The sequence below is a fragment of the Prionailurus bengalensis genome, chromosome B4, assembly GCF_016509475.1.
Source record: "Prionailurus bengalensis isolate Pbe53 chromosome B4, Fcat_Pben_1.1_paternal_pri, whole genome shotgun sequence".
Classification (NCBI taxonomy): domain Eukaryota; kingdom Metazoa; phylum Chordata; class Mammalia; order Carnivora; family Felidae; genus Prionailurus; species Prionailurus bengalensis.
This window is the reverse complement of record NC_057358.1, coordinates 78,143,358-78,160,855: the sequence shown is the minus strand read 5'-3', so window position 1 is coordinate 78,160,855 and position 17,498 is coordinate 78,143,358. Positions and strand designations below refer to the sequence as shown.

The 17,498-nt window shown below is 53.8% G+C and overlaps 1 protein-coding gene across 1 annotated transcript in view; it reads left to right on the top strand.

Annotated features, from left to right (window-relative positions):
- Positions 1–17,498, top strand: part of FIGNL2 (fidgetin like 2) — a 32,850-nt gene that overhangs the window by 10,632 nt on the left and 4,720 nt on the right. The gene's annotated exons all lie outside the window — the stretch shown is intronic.

Below are 17,498 nucleotides of genomic sequence, written 5' to 3'. Positions count from 1 at the left end.
AGCTTTGTGCGTACAAGGCCGGTACTGTCTCCATACTGTGGTGAGAAGCTGAGTGGCTCAGAGAGGGGCTGACTCTAGCGGCAGTGGGGTGGGTGGGGAAGCACACCCCTGCAAACCACTGTGCTTAAGTGAATAATCTTTATTTTATTTTTTTAATGTTTATTTTTGAGAGAGAGAGAGAGAGAACGAGCAGGGGAGGGGCAGAGAAAGAGAGACACACACAGAATCCACAGCAGGCTCCAGGCTCCGAGCTGTCAGCACAGAGCCCGACTCGGGTCTCGAACCCACGCATCGTGAGATCATGAGCTGAGCCGAAGTTGGACACTTAACTCACTGAGCCACCCAGGCGTCCCAGTAAATAATCTTTTTTTTTTTTTTAAATGTTTAGTTATTTTTGAGACAGAGAGAGACAGAGCATGAATGGGGGAGAGGCAGACACAGAATTGGAAGCAGGCTCCAGGCTCTGAGCCATCAGCCCAGAGCCTGACGCGGGGCTCGAACTCACGAACCGTGAGATCGTGACCTGAGCCGAAGTCGGACGCTCAACCAACTGAGCCACCCAGGCGCCCCTAAATAATCTTTAAAAAGAGGAATTATTGGGGCGCCTGGGTGGCTCAGTCGGTTGAGCGTCTGACTCTTGATTTCAGCTGCGGTCATGATCTCACAGTTCATGAGTTTGAGTTCCACGTCCGGCTCCTCACGGAGTGTGGGGCCGGCTTTGGATTCTCTCCCTCCCTCTCTCTCTGTCCCCCTTCCCCCCCACCCCCACCTCCACACAGAAATAAGTAAACTTTAAAAAAAAATAATAAAAGAAATTTTAAAAAAAGAAAAGAGGAATTATCTAGAACAAGTACTTACTGTAGGAAGAACACCACTGGCCCTGCTCTTCCCACGGCCATTGTATCAGGGAAGGTTTTCTGGGGAAAGGACTTTGGGAGGGAGAGGACAGGGCAGGCAGGGAACGGTTGGGCTGCTGGACTAGAAAAGTGCTGTGCAAAGGCCCAGGGGCAGGGGTATCTGAGCAGGGAGGAAATGGGGAGCCCATTTTAACCAGTGCCAACTGCCAATAAGGCCTTTGAGTGGCAGGACAGAAGTGCAGGGCACTTGCTCGGGGCACCCAAGAAGGAGCCAGCAACAGTATCGAAGTGACATAATAGGGGTGCCCGGCTCTCTCAGTTGGTAGAGCATGCGATTTTCAGGTCGTGAGTTCAAGGCCCACATTAGGCATGGAACCTAGTTAAAAAAAAAAAAAGCAAAGCAAAAACAAAACCAAAGTGACATAACAGTGTGGGAGCACCCCCACTGCAGAACTGGGAAGAAGGCATTTTGGAACATGGAGCAAAGGCCTAGAAGTATGAGTGTGTATTGCCCAGAGAATGGACCCATGTGGCCGGAGGGGTCAGGAATGGCAGAGCCTGAGGCTGGAGGAAGGACACACTGAGCCACCTCTGGCGCTGGGCTAAGGGGTTTGAGGCCCCCTCTGAGGTCAGGGGAGGGTTGAGTCTGTAGAAACCCCTGGCGGCCGTCCAAAAGAAGGGTTAGGGGGGAGAGACAGGGAGTCCAGACGTGGGGCCAGCCATGGTGGGAGGCGGGGGAGCTGCAGGTCATTTCAGACAGTGTGAAGGGGACTCAATGACCAGCTAGATGCAAGGAGGCTGCAAGAGGTAGAGAGACACGAGGACTCCAGGGTGTCCAGGCTGGGTGAATGGATTCTGGGGAGAGAAGACAGAGATGTTTTCTCTGGGCACATGGAGTCTGAGGTCTTGGTGGGCATCCATGAGGCCCGAAAGCGTCTCATCTATCCTCTAGATTCTCAGGCGCGATGAAAAGTGTGGCTCAGGTTGAAGTTGGGTCTGGTGTGGGGGGCCCTCAGGATGGACGTGAAGAGGCATGTGACCTTGGCCGGGCAGTTTCGGAGTGGTGGGGTGGGGGTGGGGGTGGGAGGTGTGGCAGGGCCCTGGGGCTCCTGCCTCTATCAGCAGGAGAGGAGCTGGTGAGAGCTGGCCCAGAACACAGGTCAGAGGGGCCAGGAGCCAGGCTAGGATGTCTTAGGAAGCTGTGGCTTCAGTGACGTTGAGCTCAGGTCCCCCACAGCTTCTTCAGACCCACCCGAAGGCCAGTCAGGGGCAGGACAGGGACTTCACCCTGCCGGTCGGTGCTCTCCACTCAGGGCACAACTTCTCTCCTTGGGGTCCCTCACGTCTGTTGGGTTGTTTTGGCCTCAGAGAGCATCTGCCCCCTCCCCTACTCTACCCAGCCTGAAGCACCTGGCCAAGTCAGAGCCTGCCCTAGGTCCTGCCCCAAGCCCTGGTCCTATTCTAGAGAGTCTTAAAAGTACCACTCTTCCTTCCTTGCCCTCAAGGCAGCCTGTGAAGGAGATGCTGGGTGCCCCCCCACCCCTATTTCACACCAGAGGAAACAGAGATTGACACTTGACTCCTGCACCATCTGAACCACGGGAGGGAGGTGGGACCTGGACCCCCAGATGGACACCCCAGGCCTGACAGGGTGGGCGCAGAGACCCCGCCTTGGGTCAGCCTTTCAGACACCTGCCTTTCTCCAGCTGCTAATGGGTCCAGGCTGCATTCGAGGGTCCATGGAGGCAGCCCATGAAGGTGAGGAAAGCAGGGCGGGGAGGGGTTAAGGGAAGGGAAGGAGTCCTGCTGTAGAACTGACTTGCACCACACTCCTTGTCTAGCAGCCTGTTGCCAGGGCTGACGGACATCGTGGAGATCTAGCCCCAGCCCAGCATGCAGGGGCCCCTGGGAGACAGCCTGACCTCCTGAGCCCTCTGGAAAGCACTCCATAGGGTGACCCCTCCCTCCCTTCCTGTCCCATCCCCTGGGCTCAGAAAGTTGAAGTCCAGTCCACACCCAATGTACGCAGGCGGTGAGAAGGGGGCGTGGCAGAGTGGGCTGCTGCCTTTAAAGCGATTCCCTGCCCTAAAGACTTACTGTCAAATGTGCTGAAAATTTGTACTTGCTCAGTGCAGCTCATCTCAAGCAGGCGGTAGGCAGAGCCAATCAGCCTTGCTAACCTTCACGAGGGGTGAGTGGCTGATGGCCAGCAAGCTCCCAGGGGTGCGCGTGGTTTAAAAGAGGATGTTTGTGGGGCGCCTGGGTGGCTCAATCGGTTAAGCCCCCGACTCTTGATTTCGGCTCAGGTCATGACCTCCCGGTTCATGAGATCATGAGATCGAGCCCCACATCCGGCTCCGCGGTGACAGTGTGGAGCGTGCTTGGGATTCTCTCTCTTTCCCTCTCTCTCTGCTTCTCCCCTGCTCACTCTCTCTCTAAAAAAATAAATGAATAAACTTAAAAAAATAAATAAATCAAAGAGGATGTTTGTGAATGAGAATGGTCTTCTGTTGCTGAAATCCCAGGCAGCCTTAGCTAAGTGAAGCAAACAAAATTTAGGCGGGTGAAGACAAATTGCGTTTATTTTGGGGGAAGGGGCAAGGGTAACAACTAGGCTAGTTCTCCCTACCTGGTGTGTCCGGGGAGGTGGGTTAGGGATAGAGAACCGGTACCCACCCCGCCGCCAGCGGTGTTCCTAGCCAGGGGGAGGGGAGAGGTGTGGCGGTGGAAGGAAGGAATCAGAGCCTGCCCCAGCAGCGACGGCACCAGAAGTAGGGCCAAGAGGAAACATGGAGGGGCTGTTGGAAAGAAAGGGGCGGGGAGGAGAGTTTCAGAGCTGGAAAAGTGATTAGCAGCTCTGATGAAACTGATGTCAGCCCTGGCAGCCCCGGGGCAGCCCCGGAGAGAAATAGCCGTTATTCGCGGAGGGCAGAAAAAGATGGCCGCCAGGCGAGCCTCCTCCCCCAGAGGCCGCCGGATCACAGCGGGTCCAGGCTGGTCCAGGCCCTAGGACGGATGCCCCTCTAGGAGCTTGGGGGTGGGACCGAGTCTGCAGATAAAACGCTGGGAACCTGTGTCCCGGGTCCAGGCTCCCCAGGACCTTCTGCAAGAGTGGGGGAAGCCCAGCAGCCACCCCCAACCTCCTGGGGTAGTAGATGGGCCGTTTGATCAGTGAGTGTGTAAATTGGGATTTTATGGATCGCTTATTCACTGCTGGAGCTGGGGCCCCCAAATTCCTCTGTGCCCCAGAATGCTTAATCTACTCCTGAGCTTTCCCCTGGGAGAGGAGGGAGGAAAGCTCCCCACAGGCCCCCACCCCTCCTGCTGTGTCTCCTCCCAAGGCCCCAGGCTTTGTCATTGCAGGTTGAGCGGTTCAAATGTGCTAATACACTCCCTGGGGGCTGCTGGGCAATGGGACTTACCCTTCAGTGCTGTGATTGGCCAGAGAGACCATGGGAGGGGGGGTTCATGGCAGCAGCTGGGAGTGTGTGTGTGTGTGTGTGTGTGCATGCGCGTGCATGTGCGCCTGTTTGAAGGGAGGGGGTTGGGGGGTGTCCATCCTGCTCAGACCACTGGGCAGAGACAAAGGATCTTCATCTAGCCTGAACAGAGGATTAAGTCCAGAACAAGCTACCTGGTCAAGCTGGTTGGGGAGCCCACCTGTCCATCTTTCCATCCTCTTATTACATCTTGACGTGGTGGGGACTTACTCAGGGTGTGTTGAATGGCTGGATGGATGAGTGACCACATGAGTGACTGCATTTTTAACTGGGGCTGTGTCTGCTGGAATAATCCAGCACCTACAGACTCCTAAACCTCCCCCTAAGATTCCTGAGTACCCTCCCCCTTCCCTGAAATTCGCTTTAGCCCAGTCCCAGCCCACAGAGGCCGGACATGAGGGACAGGCCAGGCCTCGGGAGACACAACTGTGACCCCCAGACTCTGTTGCCATTTGAGAGTGCTTTCACTGTGGTCACGTTTCCTGCAGCCGGCCCCCATCTGTCCTTGGGATTTGATGAGGATGAGGATGGTAGGCAAAGGGGAGGGGTGTTGAGCAGCTGAGGGGGTGTGGAGGGAAGGAAGCGCAGCCTGAAGGGCCAGATGACAAACTGTCCTGTCCTACCGTCCTCTCTTCTTCAGCCTGCCCCTCCTCTCCTGCCCTGAGCTTGAGGACAGGGTGGGCTGGTGGGGAGGGGCCGGTCCAGCTAGTCAGTCCTCCCTTCCTGGCCCCTGGAGCCCTGCCTCGCCAGAAAACTTCCCAGAAATCCTAAGGAAAGGAGTCTGAGTCCCAGCAAAGTCTACCTGGAGACCCTAGGAAGGGAGGCTCCATTCAAGTTCAAGAGAAAGCTTTGGAGGCTCCGGTTGTAGTGGGAAGCACCCTGGCTGCAGAATGGAGCCCTGGCTGGGATTAGAGCATCGCTGTCCAATAGAACTTTCTGCAGTGGCGGGAATGTGCTGTGTCTGCACTGTCCGAAATGGCAGCCACTACCACACGTGACTGTGGAGGGCTTGGGGTGTGGCAAGAGCCGTTGAGAAACTGAAATTTAAATTTAACTTCACTTTCATAATACATTTTTTATTTTGGTAATTAATAAATGATAACAAATGACTTACATTTAAAAGTAATTCATACATTGTAACACATTTGAATTTGAATAGCCACCTGTGGCTAGTGGCTGTGATTTGGACAGCACAGGACTCAGGGCTCTGATCAGGGGTGAAGCCAAGCTCTTGGGTGCAAATCCCTTCCTGGCTGTGCGACCTTGGGTAGGGCTCCTCCCAGCATGAGATGCTCTCTCCCCAGACCCAGGGTGGACCCCAAGAGGTTAGGGAATCATCTGTTCCTGTGTATGGCTGCACTGCCCTTAAGAGGTCCTCGGACATGAGGGGGTCAAACCAACAGATCAGCAGACAGATCAATAGCCCAGGGTGGGAAAGGAGTGGCTGTACAGAGCTCTATATTTAGAGGCATCTTCAGAACTTCCTTGGTGGTGTCGGTCTTAAAGGTTTTCTGGAAGAGGGCGCTACGGGGCAAGCTGGAGCTGGAGCTGAACAGTGAGCCACGGATGGATGGAAGGGCTATGCCTGAGTGTTTGGTGCCCAGGCACCTTGGTCAAGGCTGGGGTAGGGAGGGGCTGACAGAATGGGCTGAGAGTCCCAGCTTCATCTCTTACTAGCTATTATGACCTTGAGAGAATCGCTCCTTTTCTCTGAGCCTGCATTTCACCTTCTGTAAAATGGGGAGACTACGCTTAGCTGGCAGGCAAGATGTGAGGGTGAAAGCAAATGGTAACTGTGAAAGTTCTTTGCAAACACTAGAAGGCCGGGGGAAAGCGATGGTTTATCCTCAAGGACGCTAGGCCCCTGGACTGGCCTCTCAAGAAGACAACAGATGGTCGCAGCTTGTCTGTGGCCCTGACCGCGGACACAGGCAGGGATTTCTACACTCTCCCCTCCCCCCAGCGCGTGTGTGCGCACACACACAGCCCAGATGGGGGCTGCTTGGCCAGCCCTGCTCAGGCTGACCTCCTGCTGTTTGGCATTTGACATATGAGGAGTCCAGGGCCACAGCACACCCCCCTACACACCTCCCACCCCAGAGAGGAGCCAGACTGGCGGGGAGGCCTCACTACCTCGAGGAAGCAGGATCCCAAGGGTCCTGATCTCTTTACCATGTGTCCAGTGGCCTTTGATGGGAATTCCAGTGCCCCTTTTGTCCTCTCCCAGAGGCCTAACTTCGGGAAGAGAGAAGGAGGAAGATTTTTCTTAAAAAGGCTAGGTGGGGTCCTGGGGGGCTCAGCTGGGTGCCCTTCAACTCCAGCCAGATCGCTCTGGACACCCTTTCCCTATCCACTCCTGAAGGAGTCTCCCCTGGCTTTGCCTCTTGCCACCCTCACCATTTCATGCGGCTCAGATGGAGTTACCCTTTCACTCTTTCTTTGGACACAGAGGTGATTTCCGGCCTCTTTGCTCATCTATTGGCTCAAACATCCATCCATACATTGTATAGTCTATTAAAAACTTGTTGTGTAGGGTGCCTGGGTGGCTCAGTCGGTTGAGTGTCTGAATTCGGCTCAGGTCGTACATGATCAGTGGTTTGTGGGTTCTGTGCTGACAGCTCAGAGCCTGGAGCCTGCTTCAGATTCTGTGTCTCCCTCTCTCTCTGGCCCTTCTGGCTCGTGCTCTGTCTCTCACTTTCTCTCTCCAAAATAAACAAACATTTAAAAAAAAAAAAAAAAAAACAACTTAATGTGTGCCCAGTGCTGTTCTAGGTGCTTGGGGACAGAGGATGGAAGAGAAGGAAACAAATAGCAACACAGGAACTTTTAAACCATTGTTTCCCTGATCTCAAGGAACTTTCTAGTGGGTTCAGCAGAGCAACCAGTAGGGCGGATTATGGTGAGTGCTACAAGGAACAACAGGTTGAGGCGGCCAGTGTGTGATGAAGTGACAACCGTACAGAGACCTGAGGGTATGAGCAAGTACAGGTGGGAGCAGGCCTGTGTGGGGAGGCCAGTGTGGCCGGAGTGGAGGAGCCGGGGTAGAATGGCAGGAGAGGGAGAGCTAAGGGGACGTGATGGGGCCCTGTGAAGACGCTGGCTTATTTTTTTTTTGGGGGGGGGGTAAATTCTACCCCCAATGTGGGGGCTCAAACTCACAACCCTGAGATCAACCCCAAGATCAAGAGTCGCATGCTCTACAGACTGCGCCAGCCAGGGCCCAGGGACATGGGCTTTTATTCTGAGAACGCAGAGAACGGAGAGACAAGGCTAGAAATGGGAGGTGGGATAGGAGGCTGCTGCAGGCATCCAGGTGAGAGATGGTTGCATTCTGGATAGATTTTGAAGCAAGGGCCAATCTGATTGGCTGGTCTGAGGTGTGAGGGAGAGAAGTTACAGATGGTCCCAGGTTTTCTGGCCTGAGCAACTGGTAAGGATGAAGCTGCCATTTCCTGAGACAGGGAAGACAGGGAAGGGTAGATCGACCAGGGCGGGGCTGGGGAGCTAGGGAGCGGTGAGGAAGTGAGAGGTCTGATTTCTAGACATGTTATTATGCCAGTTAAGTGTCAGGAAGAAGGTTGAATGTGCCTGAATGTGCCAGTGGGGAGTGCAGGGGAGAAATCTAGGCGGAACCATCATGTTTAGGAATCCTCAATGTACCGACACTGGTCAAGGCCACGGGACTGAATGGGGTCTCCAAGGAGTTAATGTGTAAAGAAGGCTTGGAGGAAAGAAAGGAGGGCAATGAAATAGGCTGAAGAGGAGAGGGGCTGGGCAGCCCAGTAAAGAATTTTCCGGAAGGAGGGATGATCTGCTGAGGCTCCTGTTGCTGAGGTGAGGACTGATCACCAATTTACTTATTTTTAAATTCTTTTCTTAAAGTTTATTTTTGAGACAGACAGAGAGAGAGAGAGAGAGAGAGAGAGAGAATGAGTGGGGGAGGGGCAGAGAGAGAGGGAGACACAGAATCCGAAGCAAGTTTCAGGCTCTGAGCTGTCAGCACGGAGCCTGACACAGGGCTCGAACTCACCAACTGTGAGATCATGACCTGAGCCGAAGTCGGACGTTAACCGTCTGAGCCACCCAGGCACCTCTGGACTGATCACCAATTTAACAACGTGGCCTGCACGCAGGTGGCTGCAGTGCTGGGTGTGAAAGCCTGGAGGGAGGGCATTCAAGAGAGAACCCAAGGGGAGGAACCAGAAATAGTTGTGCGGACAACTTTTAAACTGTTTTGGTAAAAAAGAAAGCAGAGAGCAATGGGATGTAGCTGGGGGAGGGGGGGAGGTCAAGAGATTATTTTGAGCTTCCTCCCCCCCCCCCCCCGCCTTAAAATGGGAGAAATAACAGTATGTTTGCAGGCTGATGAGAGGATCCTCTAGTGGGGAAAGGATTAAGGGGACAGTGGCCTAGAGCATTGACAGGGAATGGAATCAGTGCACAGGAGCAGGACCGTCCTCTGTTCTTGCTGCCCAGAGGGGCTTCAAGCAGGGCTTCAAGAGGGGCTTTGTCCAGCTTACCCAAGAAGGCAAAGCGTCCTTAGGACTGGAGTGGCCAGGAAACATGTATGGAAGTGGAGGCCCCGCCATGGCCCTGAGGATGGGAGAGGGTTGGTTGGCAGAGGGAGGGCATTTCTGACAGGTGCAACTGTGTGGGCAACAGTCTGGAGGCCTGAATGAGCAGTGCTGATTTTTTCTAGATTTCTTTAGGTCCTGTGTGTGGAAAGAAAATCTGGCTTCAGAGAGGCCTGTGATGTTCACCAACAGTAAACGGGGAGGACAGGAACTTGCCCTGAGCCACAAAGGGAATCATCCTGACAGTAACATACCTGTCCAGACCATTCCCACTCCTCGAGCTCATGGCAAGTGCTCCAGTCCTCATCTTTCCGTGGACCTCCCCTTGCCCTGACCAGCTACAAGTTCTTTACCATTCTCCAGTGCAAGACTGAGCTTGGGGACAGAGAGGGAGAGTTCAGATCTCAAGAGCCGATCCTTGATCTCCAATTTACATCCTTGCCTGACCACAGTCTGTAGAGGTGGGAAAACACCAACCAGAGGGAGGAGGCCCCTTTGGACCTTGGCAGGCTACATCTCCTCCCCGGGACTCAGTGTCATCTATAAATACTATCTACTTAGGTGGGGCCTTGTGGGCAGTGATGGCTGAACCCATGTCGTCAGCGTTTCCTCTTCTCACTGGCCTCAAGTCCATGCACAGACCCCAAGCCTTCCATCCTCACACACGCATTTTAAGTGCTGCCCTGAGGGGTGCCTGGGTGGCTCAGTTGGCTGAGCATCCAACTTGGGCTCAGGTCACGACCTCACGGTTCGTGGGTTTGAGCCCTGCATTGGGCTCGTTGCTGTCAGTGCAGAGCTGGCTTTGGATCCTCTGTCCCCCTCTCTGCCCCTCCACTGCTCGTGCTCTATCAAAAACAAATAAAACATTTAAGTGCTGCCATGATCCCCCGGCCCACCAAAGATAGCCTGAACTGTCTATGAACCACCAGAATTCATTCTTTTCTTTTCTCTCTTCCTCCCTTCTTCCCTCCCTCCCTTTCTTTCTTTTGGCCATGGCCGCTTTTACCTTCTCTCTCCTGTTAGAGGATAGAGTCCCTGAGGGTGGGTCACAGTTTGCCCCAATTTTGCATCTCTAACAGCCAGTTTGGCCCTCTGGTGTCATGAGAGTGTCTGCTGGCTCCGTGAGACTGCAGATCTGTGGACAACAGGCTGCAGCCCTAGCGACATGAAGTCTGGCAGCCACCTCTCTGGCCTCCTTTGGCTCATCCCCTAAACACATATTGAGCCCTGCCCATGCTAGGCCCTGTGCCGGGACCCAGGGGGGCTCCCCAGGCAGGGTTCTGGCTGTCCGGCTGCTAGGGGCTGCTCTCTGGCAGAGGCTCCCGTGTGGCGGGTGCAAGGCTGTGGCAGGTGACCAGTCCTCGGCTCCCCTTGTCGCCCCTCCCTCTCCTCTCCTGTTGCAGTAACTGGGGTTGGCACGAACGGGCAGGGGCAGGGCCCAGTAGTTGGGGGGAGGGAGGGGACAGCCCAGTTCGAGTTCTGCCAGGCGGACAGAGACCCCCGGGGCACCAGTTGTGAGCAGGAGACAAAAAGCCTGGGACAAAAGGCCTGTGGGAGCCGTGGTGAATAGATTAATGAGATTTCCATAGGCGGCCCAACAATGGGATTCTCCACTCCAGCCTCTTTGTCCCAGGCTGAGATAATGGAGCCCGAGGAGCTTGCCCAGGAGGACGGCCTTGTGCCTGCTCCACTCAGGTCTGGAGCAGCCACACAGCTGCCCCTCCTCCCCTGTCCTGCCCCCAGCCCTGTCCATGGGTAATGGCATTTGGAATCAGAGAATTTCTGTAAGATGCAGAGGGGTGTCAGGAGCCTCCTCAGGGAGTCGGAGGGGGCTGCTGGCACTGCGTGGTTGGGGTCCCCTCCCATGGCATCTTGTATAAAATTGGCTTGGAAGGGTTCCTAGTGGGAGAAAAGTTTGCTGTCCGCTGCCTCAATCAACTGTCCTTTGACGCCTGAAGAAAAGGAGGCTTAAAGAGGCTAGGTGGCTTGGCCTCGGTCACAGCAACCGTGGAGGGTGTCCGCGGGCCTGGGATGCCAGGGTAGGGGTGAAAGAGGAGGGTCTACAGGCCTGTGTGAGGGAAAACACGCCCTCCCTGCATATCTCTCCTTTATTCGCACCCTACGTTGCCACATGCTCCACTTCCGACACCCAGGTAGGGGTTTCCACATGGCAACCAGTTCCGTCACACCAGCTGGACGTCCTACAAACTGCACTCAACATCTACCTGGAGATAGCATCAGATCCTATCGGGTCAGGGCTCAGTCCCACGAGACTGCGCCACTTCAGATGCCAGTCGACAGTCCAGACTGTCACCTGTGCTTCTGACCTGTGGCTCTAAATCCCATGGCCCCCTCCCTCCTTGGGTCCGATTAATTTGCTAGAGGGGCTGAAAGAATGCAAGAAACCAGTTTACTCACTAGGCCACCGGTTTATTATCACAGGGTGTGACTCAGGAACGGCCGGATGGAAGAGAGGCAAGCGGCAAGGTGTGGGAAGGGGCGTGGGGCTTCCAGGCCCTTCCAGCACGTCCATGTGTTCACCGCCCTGAAGGGATCCAAACCCCATTCTTTTGGGGTCTTGTGGAGGCTTCCTCACATAGCCACGATTGAATGAATCATTGGCTGTTGGGGACTGAGCTCCACCTCTAGCCCCTCGCCCTTGGGTGGGGAGATGTGGGGCGTGATCCAAAGTTATAACCCCCTAACCAAGGCTTGTTCTTCGGGCAACCGACCTCCATCCTTAGGTTACCTTGGGGCTTTGAATACCCCACCCACTTTGCCTTCATGGCTCTGAAGCAATTCCAGCGACTGAGGACAAGACCATTCCATAAGGAAAGGTGCTACCATTGCTCTTACACTTAGGACATCGCAAGGGGTTTTGGAACTGTGAGCCAGAACAGTGGACACAGACCAAATATATGTTTCTTATTATAAATCACACTCACTATCGCAGCCTGTGTCAGGCCTAATGCACCAGTGTCCTGGGCAACGGCCCATAGGGACTGAGACTGGTGCACTGGTTTGGCCATTTGTGAAGGCCCAGTCTCTCATCCATCCTGGAAGACTTCCTAAAACCAAGGGGGAGGAGTTTAAGGGATTCTTTACTTACCCTTCCATCCAGTAATTCTTGCCGTTGCTATCAGTCACCTGTGAGTTTGAAGGCCGCACTCTCTGGGTGGAGTCCAATGGTGTTCCACCCTCCTGCGTGGAAGAGGGCCCCGGCGTCTTCAGGGGTCTGCAGAGACAGAGCTTCGTGACCTTACTTCCCAAACAGTGCAGCCACAGGGAGTTCTTTTTCACTAGGGTCCTAGCCAGTCCCGGGGGAGGTCACAGACCCAAAGAAAGACCTGTCTGCCCAGCCTAGGGGTGTGACCCCTAGGACCACACCTCCCAGGCTGTTTTACGGTGAGGACATGAATCCTCTCCTGCTTGGGGAGCACAGGAGACTTGGGACCCCCCAGCAGGCAGGTGCTTCCAGCTGGATTTGAAGGATAAATGCACAGCACGTGAGGCACAGCCACATTCCCAGGCAAACACAGAAACATGCTTCCACAGGAACAAGATGAGCATGATAAAGGCCATCACAGGGTCAGGTTCTTCTCTGGCTGGGAGAACCAAGGGCTAGACCAGGGAGGCAGTGCAGCCAAGAGTAAGGGCCTGGGCTCTGTGGTCAGACTGCTGGGGTCTGAATCCCGCTCCGCTATCTAACAGCTGTGTGACCTTGGGATGTATTAATCTCCCTGCACCTCAGTCTCCTCATCTGTAAAGTGGGGACAATGACAATAGTAGTAGTCTCATAGGGCCATTGTGGGGGCTACATAAGACAATGCACGGAAGCCACAGAAGGGGCTGGCTCTCTGAGCCTAGTGCTGGAGTGCTCTGGTGCTGATGATGGCACGAGGACTAATCTGTCATATCAAAGCTGGAAGGAATTTCCCTCACAGAACATTTTCCAAGTTCCTCCAACCCCCAGGGGAGTTATTCAGAGTCACTCAGCAAGGTTAGGCCACTGCTTGGGTTCTTAACTGTACCATTTATCACACAATTTTGTATCCTACATGGGACATATATATTTTATATACTTTACTTATTTATTTATTATTCATTTTTAAAATTTTTACTTTTTTGAGACAGAGAGAGACAGAGCATGAGCAGGGGAGGGGCAGAGACGGGGGGAGACACAGAATCTGAAGTGGGCTCCAGGCTCTGAGCTGTCAGCACAGAGCCCGAAGCGGGGCTCGAACTCACGGAGCGTGAGATCATGACCTGAGCCGAAGTCGGATGCTCAACCAACTGAGCCACCCAGGCGCCCCGATACATTACTTTTTAAAAAAATGTTCATTTATTTTGAGAGAGCGAGAAAGAGCGAGTGAGCACATGAGCTGGGGAGGGGCAGAGAGAGAGAGAGACAGAATCCCAAGCAGGCTCTGCACTGTGGGCGTGAAGCCCGATTCAGGCCTTGACCCGTGAACCATAAGATCCTGACCTGAGCCAAAACCAAGAGCTGGACACCAAACTGACTGAGCCACCCAGGCGCCCCTATACATTACCTTTTTAAATCTTGTGGCCACCCTTCAAAGGATATATTATGCATTTTAACAGATGGAGAGGTTCAATGAGGTCAGGTAATCTGCTCAGGGTCACATAGTGTCTGAGCGAGGATTCAAACCCAGGTCTCGAGGAGTCAGAGCGCACACTTACCCTAAGTCCCCAGGGCCTTTCCTTACTTCCAGCTCAGCTGATGCACAGCATTGGAGTGTGGCCTATGAACCTGGAAGGAGACCACTCCAGGTGCAGGAGGCTGAATGGCAGGAGCTTGTGGGCTGGGCCACAGGCAGGCCCAGGGTCACTGTGAGAAGAGGAGGGCTGTAACTGGCCTGGGGGGGGGGGGGGGCGGGCAAGGAGACAGCATGGTCTCCCCCCTACCCTCCCCCACCCCACCCTTCTGAGTCAGGAAGGGGCAGAAGTCAAGGCTGTTGTGGGCATGGGTGTGTCAGGAGGCACCCAACTGATACTGCCCCTAAAGCTTGAGACTGTGTCTATACACGTGGGCCTGTGGCTGTGTGCATCTGTGGGTGTTCCCAGCGGTACGTGTGTGCATGCGGGTATGTCCTCAGGCTCACATAGACCAGCACTCTCAGCCTATGTGCAGGTCAGGCAATGTCACCTCCTTCCCTTCCCTGCAAATTTCTGTCCTCTCATTTTCCTTGGGTTGGTTGATTGAGCTTACTCCTTGGGCAGTTTGTGGCCAGACCTTTGTTCTTTCCCTTGGAAGAGGTGAGAGGAAGTCTCCAGATGCAGTCTATGTGACTAAGTTCAGCAGAACCTGCTGACTCGGTCCTCTGCTCCCCAATGAGTGGTCTAAAGGACCTCTAGTAGAGGCCGTATGGTGAAAGAGAAGGGGCAGAGGGATGGGCTGGTAGCTAGTGGGGGACTTGGGGCCCAGGAGGTCTTTTTGAAGGTGGGAAAGAATTAAGCTTGCTGTGGGGAGGGAGCCAAGGGGTGGAGTAGTTCATTGATGGTGGCAAGGTCCCTACCGGACCGCAAAGTGGATGTAGATGTAGATAAAGGTGGAAACGGAAGGCCAGAGGTGAGGGAGCTGTGCCCTTGGCTAAAATGAGAAGAGAATTACCTGGAATAGAAGGGCCAGTATCTGAGGGGATGGAGGGGAGAGACCAGGTAGGTGGCGTGAGCTGCCAGGGAAAGGTTCCCTCTAGAGAGGGACTAGGAGCTGCCTAAAAGGGGCGAAGCCCAGAATAGGATAGTAGGTGGGAGGCTGGGAGGACAGGTTTGGAGAGCTGCAGGTGGGTTCCCTGAGTCCACAATTGCTGAGATGGAGAGGTTCGGTGATGACCAGGGCCTGAGTATGCTGGTCTTGAGGGTAAGGCCTTGAGTGGAGATTGCTGCAGGCCAGGGCAGGAGCTGAGTGAGAGGGGCAGGGAGGACACCATTGTGACAGGAGAGGCGGGGAGCAGAGGGTTTGGGAAGGGGCAAAGGAAGTTTTTCGTAAGTCCAGATCCAGAGCTTTCCTTGCTGTGTCTCTGTCCTTCTGAGAGGGGCCCTGCTTTTTCCCCAGCATGCTGGGGTGGGAGGGGGGGGGTGTAAGTGTGATCAAGGTCAAGTCTCCTTTTCCGTATTAAGAAGACAAAGCACAGATAACAGAGAATAGAAAAACAAACAGGTTTGGGGTCCATGTCACAACATAGTATTTGCATTGGTAGAACCTTGAGCTTCCATCATCGTATAACCCTGCAAACCAGAACCACTTGTGATTTCTGATGTCCCAGGACATTACCCCCTCTGACACTAGGTAATGCCTCTGTTCTCCAGAGACCCCTCTCAGCAGGGGCTGGAGAGATGCGTATCTGCCCTCCAGGGACCTCATAGTCAGTTCTGCCGTCTCTGCTCTGAACCTCTTGCCACTGGTGGCCCGGCTCTCCTCTCCACCTCAAAGAGGTCTACTTCCCTTTTTAGCTTTAGTACCTATGGCTCATGCCTCCCTTAGGGCGGTGGGAATGAGAATACAGTTTTGTTTTTTTTTAGAAGTTTTTTTTTTTTAACGTTTTTATTTTATTTTTGAGACAGAGACAGAGCATGAACAGGGGAGGGGCAGAGAGAGAGGGAGACACAGAATCTGAAACAGGCTCCGGGCTCTGAGCTGTCAGCACAGAGCCTGACGCAGGGCTCGAACTCATGGACCGTGAGATCATGACCTGAGCCGAAGTCAGACGCTTAACCGACCAAGCCACCCAGGCGCCCCGAGAATACAGTTTCACTTTCAAACAGTGTCCTGCTGACAGCAGGTCCTAGTCGTAGGAGGTGGTGACATCAACAGAGGTTGTGCTGCCAACAAGCAGCTGCAAGAAAGGGCAACTGAAGAGAACCCCAGAGCCACCTGACGATCTGCAGCCTTTTCTACCACTCCCCCCCCACACACCCACTTACAAGGCTCTGGTGACCCAACTTTCCTTGGTACCCCCTCCAGGCTTGCAGTTTATAGAGTTATGCAGGCTGCACATTGAACACAAGCCTTTCTCAAGGGGCATGATTCACCCCATGGACACAGTAGATTTGTAGATTATGACAATTTTCCGGAAGGTGGCAGTAGAGTGTCTTGAGGAAGGGAATAGGGCAAGTAAGCTAACAGAGCCCTGGCTTTCTGAACGCATTGTGCTGGAACCTTCTGGCCTGCCTGGCCAACTTGGTCCCTCACCCTTCAAGGTCCAGTAAAGACACCACCTCCCTGCTGAGGTCTTGTTAGCCAGGCGTGGCACATTTCCCTGAGCCCCAGAGCCCCTGGCATACACCTCTGTTTTCCCACCTCATAAAGGATGTGGTCTACTTGTCTAAACCTTTCATTCTGCCCCTTTGCCTGGCACAACACTTAGTATTCGCTCAATAAAAATCTGAAGACAGAATATTGAAACTGTAAGTTTAACATGTCTTATCAAAAGCTTAGGTTTGAGAAATAATCATTATCAAAATGGTCTCTGGCATGCCATGGGCCCATTTCACCTTTGAAATTTAATCCTCAGATCAGGCCAGCCCATTGGAGACATGTGCCTGGGAAGAGTTGTTCCCCCGGCCCTGAATCCTTTACCAACCAGTGTTCGGCTCATGCCTTGACTGGTGCTCAGGACTAGGGTAAGAAACTTGTGGGGGACATTTCTGCCATGTTTATGGCATGGCTAAGAGGACACTATTTATTACATCTCGCAGGTCTGCTTCCTGAGGTCCATGAAAAAATGTTCCAAGATTTCTATGCCAGCAACGTTTTTGCTTCTTTTGAGTATGGTTGGTGCTCTTTGTTTTGCAACGTGTTTTCGGTTGCTGGGAAGCTCAGAAACAAATCTGTGGCGCACTTTCCATGACATGTACTAACTGTCCCCCCTCTTCTCTGGAATGTGATTTGTCTATTCTAAATAACGCTTCTGCATTGTGGTGAAACACATTTTGGGAATGAGGCAGATGGCAGTGCCTGCCTGGGCACACAGCGAGCGTGTGCAGGGATGGGTCTGGAACCCAGGTGCTCTGACTTCATGAAGCAGAGACTGAAACTAAGCGGAAAGGAAGTGAACGCTTCTGGGTCAGCCACTGGGGTTTCCTAAGGACCATGAGGCACTGCCTACAGACGCTGGAATCTCTGACTTCCGGCCCAAAGAGGGCCCTGGAACCTCGGGGAGGGCTGAGGTGCACAGAGTACCCAACTGCTGGGCCACTCATTTTTATACAAACCTAGTGTTTCTGTAATGCCTAGCGCCTGGTGGGTGTGTAGCAAACATGTATTACTTGAGCCCCACCTGGACTTGACTATTCCCAGGGGTGGGGTGTCTCACCCATCGACTGATCATTGACTCCATTAGGGCTGGAAGTAAGGACCAGGTGTTCTAGAGGGCAGCGCTCCCGTGGCTGGGACAAAATCATCATCATATTGCCTTTAAGGTGAAGTTAGGGTCAAACATATCATTTCCAGATCTCTCTGAGGAAAGTATTTTCAGAGAACTTTAATCCTGGAACGTGCCGGGCAAGGCAAGCACTGTGTAGCTGGTGCCTGGAGAAGGGTGGCC